Below are 14,520 nucleotides of genomic sequence, written 5' to 3'. Positions count from 1 at the left end.
CTTCTTCACCTCTCTTCCACATTCACCGCTACTCTGAACTACTGTCCCCAAGTATTTAAACTCATCCACTTTCGCCACCTCTATCCCTTGCTTCCTCACCATTCCTCTATCCTCCCTCTCATTCACACACATATATTCTGTCTTAGTCCTGCTGACCTTCATTCCTCTTCTCTCGAAAGCATATCTCCATCTCTCCAGGGTCTCCTCCACCTGTTCCCTACTCTCACTACAGATCACAATGTCATCTGCAAACATCATAGTCCACGGGGACTCCTGTCTGATCTTGTCTGTCAACCTGTCCATCACCATTGCAAATAAGAAAGGGCTCAGAGCTGATCCTTGATGTAACCTCACCTCCACCTTAAACGCATCCGTCACTCCCACCCCTAATGGAGGATTTTTTACTGTTATACATTTTTCAGGTGTATTAGTGACATATTAAGATAATTTTATTGTTGTAATTTCTTTAATTGTATTATTTTAAAGAATGAGTTTTGAAGAATGAATTTCAGAAAAAGTTTTGAAGTTAATTAATCATGTGACTTTTGGCAGGTGTGGTTACCTGTTGGGGTAAGGTATTTAGGTAAGTTGGTTCTTTTTGTTTTTCTTTCTGAAGAAGTACAGGTACTGACCTGTATGAAAGCGCTAACTTTACTTCCTTAAATTACTGTACTATTTTATTGTTTTTTTTGTCAGAGTGCACTTTGTCCTTTGCCTTTGTGTTTCTTTTTCATCAGTTTGTTTCATTTTCTTTTTGATATAATCAGCTATATAGAAGGTTTAGTAAAGAGATAGGAATTTGTAGATGAAAAATTAAAATGAGATGAAGTGAAAAGGTTAAGATAGAGGAATTAAAAAAAGCATTAAGTGGTTGTATGCAGGTGATTGTGAAATGAAGAAGATAAGTACGGAAATAAGAGTAGGCATCATTAATATAAACGGACGTCCCTATAGTCACTCGAGGTGAAATTGTTCGAGCATCAGTAGCACTTAGAAAATAAAGATGAAAAGCGTAACACTGAATGTTGTCTCCCATCAGAAATCATTGCTGGTGTAGTTTCTAAGTGGGTGCCAGCAATGATTTGTTTGGTTTGGAAGATTTCCATCTTGTTCAAGTTGGTGTGAACACGAAGTTGGTATCTCTATATGTTTGGAATATAGGGGGGGGGCTGACTAATTTTTTTCACCTTTCTAAGTTTTAGGCATTTTTTCTATCTTTCCAGTTCTTCGGCTTTAAGGAAGTCGGCATTTCATAGTCGAATCATACAAATTATATCAAGTAACAGAGTTTGTGGAGGACATACATGCACTGCTAAGTATTTCTTAAATACTTCTTTACTAAGACTTTTCACTTTGTAGGTCATATCTGAAAATAGGTATAATTTGTTCACCTACCCATTTCAAATGACAAATAAATTAATAACTAACATTCTGAAAACCATGACAGTGTCATGACTTAAGTTGAATTACACAGCTACATAGTATGGAGAAATTAAATATTTTCACTCAGCATCTACACAAAAAACATTCCCTTCATCACACCTCTCGCATATGATACCTCCATACAGAAGTGACTTTTACTTATTTATTTTGGCATATTTCTCTACTGACAGTATTTGTCATGTTTCAGAATATCCCCTAATATGTTCCCAGATAACCCTACATTTCATCATATTTTATGTTTCAGAAAATGAAACATTTAACAGTACTAGTCATATTTAATTAGGCCGTTTATTATATTATTCAGCATTGACTGTCAAGCTAATAATCCATTTCATTGCACTTTTATTATGCTGATGGATTACATTTCATTTTCTGTATCTGGACTCACATTATCACAACACATTATATAATTAAAACTATGTGAAATTATAACATTTATAGCTTATTTAGTTTTGTATTTTTTCAGGGTGAAAGATGGACTTGAATCCCCTGGATATGTATGACTGTGACACAACAGCTAATGGAAATTAAAAGGTTAGATTTATAGCTCAGTTAAACATGACTTCTTGCAATGCTTATGGTTTGTGTTGTAGTCTGTATTTCTTGTTTTCCTGCACTCAGTAACATTATAAGTTGCCTTGTGCTTAGGTTTTATCCGTAATGAGCATGATTTGGCTCATTCTACTGCGCTGCTTACCAAACAATAAGTTAGTACATTTATTTCATTTTGTACCTGAAAAGCATTCATGGGCTTGAATCACATTTGCTGTGTTATGTCTTGATTGAACTTACATATAGCAGCTGACTTGAACATGGCACACATATAACAAAAGTAGGATAATGAAACAATTATACTTCCATTCAAACATCCCTGCAAACAATGTCTAGGACTCAGAAAAATGGCAGATGCAGTCTAACCATCTCGCTGCTGCTTTCCTTGTTTTGTGTAATGAGGCCTGAAGCTCATTAACAATAAAGACTGAGGGAAATCGGTGCAAAAAAGTGACCTTATTAAATACCTCAGCTGTAGTTGCAGCCAAATCTGTGGTGACACCACACATTGCTGAGATGTGTTCACATGGAAAAGCAAGGAAAATGGTGAACATTACACCTGTATAAGTTTCCAAGAGGCTTGGAGTGATCCATAGTCTCCATAGTCTCCCACTGTGCATAGCTGCTTGAAAAACTGCCAGTTTATGCAGAGGGTAGTACCACTGCAGGTCATCTAACCAGAGCCACTCAACATTTGGTGACTTTTGCCAGAGGTCTGAAGAGAGATTCTGCTGAAATTCAAACCATCCATTGCTAAAATTAAAAAATAAGTATTTTTCTTTTCTTTAAGAAATCTGTTCTGTTGCTTTAAGTAGCTAGTACATAGCATAGACTAGATCCAGATCTGCTGAATCTAGAGTGTATTGTTACACTTGAGCACGATTCCAGCCATCTTACATTAGGAGGGCCCTGCCTGCAACCGTGTGGCAGAAGTGTGTAGTCTGAACCTCATCTAAGTTGGAGATTACTGGAGGAACGCTCATTGTGTGTTTTCCCATTGGAAGTTTAGCTTAAAAGTATTTAATGTATTTAAGCCTCACATTTGTGTGAAGCTGCACACCATGCCACAAGGTTCAGAAGTGCCCTCTATAGACACAAACACCTTGAAAGACAATTTTACCCTCAACATCTCTTACTGAACCCTCCCAAGCTTCCCGGCTGCATTGCAGGAAACTCAGTTGCACACTGAAAAGTGTTGCTATAGTTTTCTCCACTAGCCTTCAACAGAATAGCAAAATCTGGTCAAACTAGCCCACTCCCCAACAGTAGCTATGGTAAAAACCTCCCACAATGGATGGTCAGTTTCCAACCATTTCTCGGGCCAGCCTGATTGACATGGGCATCCTGAGGCAAAGCTGTAGTTGCTTCAGGTATACTGACAGCTTACTCCTAAAACAAACAAATACAATATATGAGAGATGTAATTATACTATGAATTTGGAATCAGTTCTCTCAAATAACAATAAACTGGACATCAAATAGGTTGTCAGCACACACGCATCACATCTCACACAAAACAAGGTCACAACACATAAACCCATATATACGGAGGTACTCAATAGAAGCCTGCCAAAAATCAGAGACCTTCCAAGCACAAACCATGTGCACACACTGCAAAGCAAACAGAATTCACTACACATAACAACACACACATCAGTGTCACAGAAAATAAGCCCGTAAGGCAAAACACCTCCAAAGCAAATGTCCTGGTCATAGGTGACTCCATAATGAGACACACAGATGTCTCCCTCACCAAGCTGGACAAGGACAAGGTCACGGACAGCTGTCTGTTTGGTGCCAGGATCCATCAAATCACACACTCACTCAAGTCGCTCAACAACAATTACCATTAAGACTCTGTCATAGTATATTTTGGGGTGAATAACTTAAGATGTACTTCTCTGGACTATATGGACAGGCATGGCTGAACTGTCAGATTATGTGTCTCAGGCAGGTATGTTATCTAGCCCTAAACAGCATTTTATCTTCACCCAGGATGATGCCACAATATAGACAAAAAATGATTGGCTTCAACAATTGGCTTAGCTACTGGTGTCAATCCAGGGGATTCAGCATCTGTCAGCCTGGGAAGACATGGTTGACAGAGATGGTCTTCACCTGTCTTCTCTAGGCTTTCGATTACTGTCAAAGGTGCTTTCCTCCACCTTAGTGCTTTTTTTAGGCAATGTCAAAACAACAACATTTCTGATGTAAAAAAATCCACTTCAAGACAAACTCAAGCTTATGTTGCTTAATGCTAGGAGTCTAAACAAGAAGCTGCACCCCCTGGAAGCATTCCTCACCTTGGAAGATGCTGACATCTGTACAGTCACTGAGACATGGTTCAAGGCCACAGGGAGCACTCCAACTGTGCAAGGCTACCATGCCTTCCACATATCCAGACCCCTAAAACGAGTATGAAAGAACCAAAGGTAGAGGTGTATCCATCTTCATTAAAGCCAAATGCACCTCAAGACTGATTTCACAATATGACTCTCTTGAGCTACTCCAGGTCCAACTAACTAGAGGAAAAACACCCCTCCACATCATTTCTAGCTACAGGCCCCCCACCATGAACCACGAGAAGCACACCATCTACCTGGACTTACTAGTCACTCACTAAACAGCTAATCACTTTGGCCATGGGAGAGTGCAACTATCCTTCCATCAGTTGGGCAACATAAACAAGCAAAAACTTGCTCGCCCTGATGTTCCTGGCCTTTGTCAATACAAATGCCCTGGGACGACTAGTCTACACCCCACAAGGAGCTCAAATGTCCTAGACTTAGTACTCACCAACATGGGGGGGGTCACTACACTACCTGCTGTGTGTTGCCCTCCCTATTAAGGTCAGACCATAAATCTGTCTCTTCCAAAGTAATGATCAGACCTGACACTCCCACAGGAAAAATAAACTGAAAACAAAACTTCTCCAAAGCCAACTACAGCCTACTAGGCGATAGTATAAAAAGTTTTAATCACCCTGCTAATACAGCCAGCAATGATTCCTATGCAGAGGAGTACACAAATGCCCTGTATAACCACCTAAATAAATGTATAGACTCGGCTATACCTTACCGGATTAAAACCTCCTGAAGAAACAGGTCACCCTTGTGGACCTCAAGTATAAATTATTATACAACAAAAAGGAAGAAACTGATGTCTAAGAGCAAGAGGGAAGTTACTCAGCAGAAGAAAATACCATCCATAGCTTGGGCAAGCAAATCAGAAGTCTTGTAAAGTCCTCTAAAGCTAGTTATGAAGCTAAAGTAGCCTCCCTAGCTAAGGACAATCATAAGGCATTATTTAGCTATGTCTGAAATGTAAAAAGTGCTGAACTTATAGTGGACAGTACATCTCATACTGAAGCTGAGGAAATTACCCACCTACTATCTGACAGATTTGGCACAAACTTCAGCCCCTGTCCTCATCAGCCATACCCCAAAGCATACCTGGCACCAGTCTTCTACTTAGTATCTCCAAAGAGAAAGTCAAATCTGCAGTCTCCAAGGCCAAAAACCCAGCCTCTATGTGACCAGATAACATCCCAGGCTCCTTACTAAACAATCTAAAATAAGACCTAGCAGAACCACTTGGCACCACAGCCTGAATACTGGCTTCGTTCAAGCAGAGTGGAGAACAGCAACGGTAATCCCCTTGCATAAAGGGGGTTCATCAACTGGCCCTAACTATAGACTCATAAGCCTAACCAGCTTTATCTGCAAGGCCATGGAAAGAATCATCATGGACCTTATCTGAAGGACATAGGTGACCCAGCTTGGCTTTGTAAGGATGCTTATTGAACCTGGTGGACTTCTTTGACAATGCCACCAAAGCCCTGGATAAGGCAAAAACGTACATCCTGTCTATCTGGACTTAGCCAAGGCTTTTGACACAGTCCCCTACTCTGGTATCATTAAAAAGCCCTCCTAGCTGGGGATTAACCCATACCTCACTAGGTGAGTAGTCAACTGGCTCACTGCAGAACGCAAAGCTGGGGATTCCACCACTACCAGTAGACCAGTTACCAGTGGCATACCACAAGGATCTGTGCTGGGTCCTCTACTATTTGTAATCTGTTTCTTGGAAGTCCAGGCAAAAGTAGATGGCCTGTGGCTTACCAGGTTTACTGATGACTGCAATCTGGGCATAATAACTGAATCCCCAAACAATGTTAACAAATTACAAAAGAGGCTAACACATTGGTGCCAAAGGCATGGACTAAAACTAAATGCAAAAAAGTGCATGATTATCCCCTTTGGCAAACAAGAAGCCCCTGCAAATTAGAATACTGACAGCAGCCCCCTACACTCAAACTCAGTGGTGTGAAATTTGGGAATATAAGTTGATAGCAACCTAAACTTCGATCATCATATGTCCACAATGGTAAGGAAAGCCTTCTATGTTGCCATCTCATAAGTAAGGACATCACATCTAAGGCTAAGAATGCTATAACTCCTCCCTACTTGACCCTCATCAGATGACTAATAGAGTACAATGCTCTCTTTTGCATGTACCTCACCAGCTGAAGAAACCACAGAGGTTTCTCACAAAGAAAATTCAATGCATCCAAAAAATGACCTACATGGAATGACTGAAAACCCTGTCACTCCAGTCTGTATCCTACAGGCTGCTGAAAGGCAACTTGTGCCTGGCCTACAGAGCAGTCTCTGACCCTGCCCTAATAGAAATGTTGCACATCTGCAAATCAAATGGGACAAGAGTCACTTGCTCCAGGGATCTCAACCTAGCCTATGACATTAACAGAACTTGCTGGAGAAACAGATGCATCTCCTAGAGATTGCCACTCCTCTGGCATAAACTCCTAATTCACGTGAAGCAAAGCTCCTCAATGACCCTGTTCAAGTGCAGCCTACACAACTGTATGGGAGATGATAAATTCACCCTGAGGGTGGCACTTTTGTCACTCATGGACAGGGACAGTTGGTGTTGATCATAGACTCACTCTGTGAATAATAACCATCTAACCAAGCTCAATTAGGGAGCATGTGTATAACATAGCTAGGCATGTAAAGGCCCTAGGGCCATTACCCCATTAACCTCCTATGAACCTATAAACAGAGGGAAGACACTGGTGGTGGGGAGGATGGGGCAACAAGCAGGACTTGGCATAGACACAAAATGGAGGGTAACAATAGGATTGGGATAGGATGTAGCTGAATAACTGCCATCCCTGCCAGCAGTGACCCAGTGGGAGCTTACTTGCCACCTTGAGATCCCTCACCTCTGGGTCTTGGTTCAAATGGAAGAACCAGTGTGGGGAAGAGATTTAGCTCAATAAGCTGCAGGTGGAGATTCTTTACATGGCTGATGCAGGCAACTAGACTCTGGTCTTTCAGCTCTCCTTGATGTCTGTGACCTTCCACTGGGTCATAAAGCTGTCATCTGTACTTGCACTGCTGCCACTTGGGGCAACAACCCCAACCTCCAGCATAAGGCTAGCTGGTGTGTTCACTGCATCTGGTGTTACAGATGTGGAGGTGATCACAGCAGCCTGGCCCACAGATTCTGTAGGTGGCTGTGGTGGTGGTGGTGCCACATGTGGTGGGTTTGACAGGTCTTGCTGGATCAGCATATGCAGGTCTAGATGTGCATCATATAACCATAACACAAATGGAGAAAAACAAAATCTAATAAAATAAATGTATGTATGTAATACAAAAGATAGTGATAAAGAGGGTGGGGGGAGAGAAGTATAGATACGGTGAAAAAATGCAATTCATGTGCATCTTTGTTATGATAATGTGACAGGTACTATACTCAAAAGAACAACAAATACCCATACTTAATGTTCAATGGTAATACACTGCACAGGCAAGGAGGGGATTAAATCCACAGGCATCATCACAAACTGTTTAAAAGGCAAAGCCTTAATGTGTTGTGCTAATTGTACAATCCAGATGAAACATCCAGTCATACCCACACAGTAATGGCATCAGAAGAAGAAGTATAGTGATAACAAAGGTTGGTGAGAGAAATATATAAATGCATTAACAAAAATGTAGCTCATAAGTACATTTCCTTTATAATGTAATAGATAGTTTGCTCAAAAGTATAACCACTGCAGCCAAAATTACCAGTGATAGCACAATGGATAATGGAGGTCTGGGATCAAACCCATATCAGAAAGGTAGCAATAAGATGCTGATGCTCTAACTGTCAGTGTACAGGTATACTTTGATGTGCACCAGGTTCATAGTGCTCTTCCTCTGTAATGGTAGCCGGAATTCTTCTTGACTCATCGCTCACTGGCCATGTTATTAAAGTTGTCTGATTTGGGTTATACAAGAACATCAGGGATTGTACCTGTGTGACCATCTTTACAAGATATGGTATTTCATTGTTTGGTTTTCAATTGCTACTATTCCTACACCTGACTTTGATGTATACTTCTGCTGCTGGGTCATACTTGCACAGGCTGCTGTACTTTGTTGTGTTCACAGCTGATTCTCTGTCCCGAAACACCATCATTGGATTGCTACTGCCTGGCATTGGATGATCTACATCCTCTGATGATGATGGTGGGGATGAGATGGCATGGGCAGGAAGTGCAGTGTGTGAGTTTGAAACAAAGAATGTGACCACTGTTTCCCCTACACAGACCATAGACCCAGATTCTATACTTACAGACAATCTGGAGACACATACCACACAGGAAGGATGGGTTACTGGGGGCACACGCAGTCATGGAAGTATAGTTCTCCCTCCCGGACATGTGACAAGATTTGCCCCTAGTCCCTTTGGGTGAACGGTACATACAGGGGAATGGGTACTGGTGGTTACTGCAGACAAGGATACCCCTGTTGAAGTTTCTCTGTCAATGGCAGCAACCTATTTAATGAGCAGAACCATCATGGAGGCACAAGCTAGTACCACCACAGCCATGACAAAGTTAGTAAGGCTGATGTTGGGTGTGCAACATGAACTCTCAGTTCACATATCCTACATCTGTGATTGTTGATAGACTAAATCACATACTTGAAAGTGCCTTGTCCTCTCAAGCTGACCTGCCTTGCATCGTGCACCATTGATGAAGCCATTCCACCACCACCTCCATGGATGGTGGCCATCATGGCCATGGACAGCAGAGACCATAGTCAAGCTGAATTGTGGAGGTATCTACAACCAGGAGAGGATGTCCCTTGGGTTGTGTCAGTCGCAAAAGTGGCATGTCAGTTAATAGATGTCATCCATAATCATGCAGCACACCAGCATCTGGCCAGGGCCAATATATAACCACTGCAACCCTTGTTACAGCCAGCTTTTGTGGGCAGGTGTATGTACAGGATGCTCAGCCCTCTACTATCCATGTCATGGACCATATATTGAATTGAGCCACAGTGCTGCAAATCATGCTGAAACTATTTTCCAGCAGGTGCACACACACACCACCACAGGCACCAGTACCTCACACATGCAGACATCCAGTGACACTAGCCTTTTGCAAAACTTTTTAAATTAATGCCTCCACACACCCACACACTCAAAGCCCATATTCACAATTGAATTCTTGCTTTTAATTGTCCTCAACACTCATTTAAAAGATATCCACATATGCTTCCTTCTCCACCTTTGCACATAGTGATAACTGTGCACAGCCCTTTGTACTTTGCTATGGGGTTGACTATGTCTGTTGTACAGTGTTGTCATCCTATGCATGGGTAAGCATAGATTGGTATTGGGTTTTCATGCATCACTTTTACAGTACTTTATCTGCTTTGCTATGGCCTGAAGCTATGTACAAGCAGCCACCTCTTTGTCAATGCAATATCACTGCAAAAGAGAAAAATGGGAAATAAAGTTCTCACCACAAAAACGACCATAAAACAGTTAAAAAGAGCATTTTGGAAGGAAATACCATGCTGCTGAGTGTAATTCTTTAATTCCACAATAAAACAACTTACAGCCAGACAATAAACCACATTCCACAATAAAACAATGTACAGCCAGACAATGAACCACATTTCCACAATAAAACGACGTACAGCCAGACAATAAACCACATTCCCACAATAAAATGATGTACAGCCAGACAATAAACCACATTCCACAATAAAATGACGTACAGCCAGACAATAAACCACATTCCACAATAAAACAATGTACATGCAGACAATAAACCACATTCCCACAATAAAATTATGTACAGCCAGACAATATCACTGCACCCACCTCCATCTAACATGATCATATCCTGCTCTTGGCCCCTCTATTGAATCTTCATTTGGCTCTGCCTCCACTGCCTGGTCTGGTAGGACTGTTCCTCCTCCTACAACTGCCTGCTAAATCTGATATTGTGTAACATTGCATATCCTAAAAATATTCGTGCACATGTGCCAGAATCATACTGCATGGCACCAGTGGATGAATCCATACAACAAAACCATGACTTCAGGAGCCCAGACACATGTTTCATAATGATTCTTGCTTGCAATTGGGAATAGATGTATCCATTATCTGCTTCACTCTGTGGATTTCAGATAGATGTCATCAACCAGGGTTCCATGGCATATCCACCACAGCCAATAAAATGCCCTTGTGAAAGTCACCCCTGTCAAACTGTTTCTATAGGTCATAGGTGTGTCATATATGGGAGTCATGATAACTCCCTGGGTGGCATGTAATTCCAGTGTAGACAGTACCCTGTGCATTACAAACCACCTGGCAATTGATGGAGTGATACCTTTTGCAGTTCACATGCTTCCTTCCCAGTTCCCTAGATGGGGCCTTTGTTTCAATGTTGGTGCAGTCCATGGCCCTAGTATCTCAGGAAAATAGGCCATATGGTAAAATTCTTGCATGGTGTTCCCCTGTCCTCTGTAGTAGATGGGAACTACATATGCTCTGCCACATACTGAAGCATAGCATCAAGATACTGATGGAGCATATCCTCTGGAGGTGATTTAAAGGTCTCTGTAGCTAGTATACATAAAGCCATAGGTACTCCATGGCTCCTATGAGACTGCAGATGAGGTCAACACATGCCCTCAATCTGTCGCATAGTGTCCTTATTCACATGATACCAGTTCACAATGTCATTGTTGTGAAGTGCATGAAATGTTAAGTGAAGTCAGATGACATGGCCTTTAAGGGGGTAATAAACACCATCATGGCTTGTGCTGGCAATAAGATCTTCTTGCAGATGCGCATTAAATAATGCTGCACAACCCCTAATATTTTTCACAAATTCTTTGTATGAACACAGATTTTTGGCTATGTTTATGAATCACTCTGCCATCTTGATTTGCCTTACTAGCACACACTTTCCCCACAGTTTGATATACTGTTGCTCTTTACCTCCTGGTTATGAAGCCATTAGCATTTACTGCGGCTAGCACTGCTGCTCAGCATTCCTCATTAGCGGTATGTGCGTCTCTGAGCTGCTTATCCTCTGTGCATGGCCATTCTTCATGACAAAATGCTTACCAGAATCGGACTACGTTTTCTGAATGCAGACAATAACTTTTAGCCCACCAAAGGATCCAAAGTTGACTCCAGTTCAGTTTCTTTCTTTATCTGTCTATTATACAAACAGGACAACCAAATATAATTTATTTTATGTGAACATTTACATTTACTCTTCTAGTCTACTTCAAGTTTCAGAGAAAACTACAGAAAGTTTTTGTTTTCTGATCAAAATATGATGGTATCTGTTAAAACAGGACAGCAATGTTATTTTCTCTGCCAGATTCCATGCAGTGTCTGGACACTACTGTGGGAATGGAAATGATGGCAGAAGAACAGGAAAAAGGAATCTGGAATGTTTAACACACCTAAGGGAACAGAGTGAGGTATTAGTGGCTGTGGCAAACAGAATGCTGGGGTGTTAACTGTACTCTATAGGGCTTTCATTACTACATGCAGCTTGATGGCCATAGGAGGAAAAGGACATCAGGATGTTAGGATGCATCCAGAGAACATCTTCCAGAAAGCTCCATAGAATGGAGTTGAAGGTTAAAACTCTTCTAACTTTAGTCCAGAAAAGACATGATGAACATGATATTGGTGCACAAGATTATTTCAGGGAAATGTGAAGGTGTCATTCTGATCATAAGGAAAGAAGAAAGATGGAAATACAGAAAGCAGATCACACCCTAGATCTCTAAAAAGTACTTTTTCACAGAGAGGGTTGTATTGCCATGGAATGGACTCTTAGAACAGATGGTAGACAGGGAATCCCTAGAGGCCTTCAAGATGGTATGGGAGAGCTGGAAACATGGTGAGGGGGGAAGGTAGGGGGTGAAGAGGAAATAAAGTCTTAAATGCACCTAAATGGGAAAACTAAATAAACTTATTAAAAAAAAAAAGTGCACTTAAGCAACATGGAAAGATTGTCAGGAACTGTATTTAGTTAAGCTCTTTTGTCCAAAAAGTGTTTTAAAGGCTTCCTCAGAGTTTTGAATGTTCCACAGCATCTTGCTTACAGAATCAAATCACATCACCTGACCACCCATACAACCAATGACAATTAACAAAACAGAATGTTGCAGCAGACTATTTAAATAGCAAAAAATATATATATTTAGGTGGTATATGTGTACTTTCAACATATATTTGATGATCTGTAAGTTTCTGGAATATTTATAAGTTGTTGTATCTTTCGGCTTTTCCCGGTTAGGGGTCGCCACAGTGGAACTCTGGTCCACTAATGATTGGCAGTAGATTTTTACGTACTGACTTGCCAGGCCTGACGCACAACCTTCAACGAAGGTACGCCCATTCACGCATGTCTCCACACAGAAGACGCTTTAGCTGAGAATCGAAGAGGACAACGTCTTACTCTGGGCGACAACGCTACCGCAGCACCACCATAAGTATGGGTGGTAAATTTGTTTGTGTCTTTCGGCTTTTCCTGGTTAGGGGTCTGAAAATATGAATACTCTTACACAGACTTTACGCATTCTGTTTCAAATATTTTTGTTTAAGTTTCAAATTATCTTTATAGTGATTTGTCCATTTAATATGTAAAGTCTTTATGTTTTATTAATTGTTATTGGTTGTTAGGGTGGTCAGGTAATGTGTGTGCTAGTTATTCAAGCACAATCCTGTGGGGCATTTGGCTATGTGGGTGGTCAGATTATGTGTGCAAGTTATTTAAGTAAGATTTTGTAGGACATGTGGTGGGCTAATGAAGTGTTTAAAATACTTTATAGATGAGATCACTTAATTAAACACATTTCTAGCAGTCCTGGGTGCATTTTTTGTTTTTAGTTTCTAGTTGTGCCTGTAGTTGTTTTGTTTTCTTGTTGGCTGTTGTTGCTCATTTGTTGACTAGATCATTTATTGTCTTCATCTATCACCACACAAACGCAATGTAATATCAATTAAATATAAGCCAGTATTCCTAGTTTTGTATTTTCTTAGAGGTAATCTGCTAAGAGCAGTGCTACACGGATATGCAAATCCCAGATTTGCAGGATGAATACCTAAATGCAGAGATCTTTTTATAAACATACCTCCCTATCACAAAAGCATAATGGGGGCAGCTGATACACAGATAAGGGATGTTACACATTTACTTAGTAAAATTCATAGAGATGAATCCATAACGTGCTAATTTACAAACTAAATATGTCAATGGCCCTGAATTTGCCAGTAAACAGCAATTTTATAGAGAATATGGAGATACAAGGGGAAGGGAAAAGGTCTGATCTACTGTCATTTTAATGTATTGGACATGCTTGTGCATACATGGGCAGATTACTGAAAGATTTGTTGGAGGAAATGAGAAAAACACAAAAGGCCAAGCACCAGAAACCTCTGCAGCTATAAAAAACGAAAAACAGGATACACACATAGCTGCTTGGCGGAAGTGCATAGGGAGCCTGAATGTAATCTTCTCCAAGTTAATAATAATGAATCAATTGCTACATCAGCACAGCCCCTTGAAACGGCGCCATTTTTTCATTTGAATTTTCCACTCCCTATGAGGGACAGTTCATCGAATTGCAAGGGTGGACAGAGACAGAACAATCAACACAGAGACAGAGGGAGGAGTACAATGCGCTACAAGAGGAAACACGAGGAAGAGGTGAACAATGTGTACACCATAAAAAAGGCGTTTCAACAAGTAAGACATTAGTGACTAATTTAACACATCGTGAATTGACTGTTTTGGAATATAATGTTCTGAGTAAAGGTTTATCGTTTATACCAACTACAAATATGTCTATTATTGATATAGTATTTGATTTTAAAATGTTTACTAGGAATCTAACACTGAAGTGTATGTTTAAACAGAATACTAATGCTTCAGAAGTTTCATTGAGAAAACCAAGTGTATTTATACCTAAACCTACACCTTTAGTCAATGCTTTTGAACAAATGTGTCTAGCTGACTTCTATAAAGTTTATAATGATAGAAGTTTTAAAGGTGGAAAACATAATTTAACTAAAGCTGAATTTCAAACATTGTGTGCTCTTGAAAATGATGCTAATACTGTAGTTAGACCAGCTGATAAAGGTGGGGGGATTGTTTTACTTAATAGACAAGATTATGAATGT

General features: G+C 40.6%; 1 protein-coding gene across 4 annotated transcripts in view; it reads right to left on the bottom strand.

The window, feature by feature from the left end:
* The window catches only part of LOC122812148 (GEM interacting protein), a 1,774,188-nt gene that overhangs the window by 998,645 nt on the left and 761,023 nt on the right, over positions 1-14,520 (bottom strand). The gene's annotated exons all lie outside the window — the stretch shown is intronic.

The sequence above is a fragment of the Protopterus annectens genome, chromosome 9.part0, assembly GCF_019279795.1.
Source record: "Protopterus annectens isolate FY-2018-M chromosome 9.part0, PAN1.0, whole genome shotgun sequence".
Classification (NCBI taxonomy): domain Eukaryota; kingdom Metazoa; phylum Chordata; order Ceratodontiformes; family Protopteridae; genus Protopterus; species Protopterus annectens.
The sequence above is the reverse complement of the archived record's forward strand: the minus strand, read 5'-3'. Positions and strand labels throughout refer to the sequence as shown.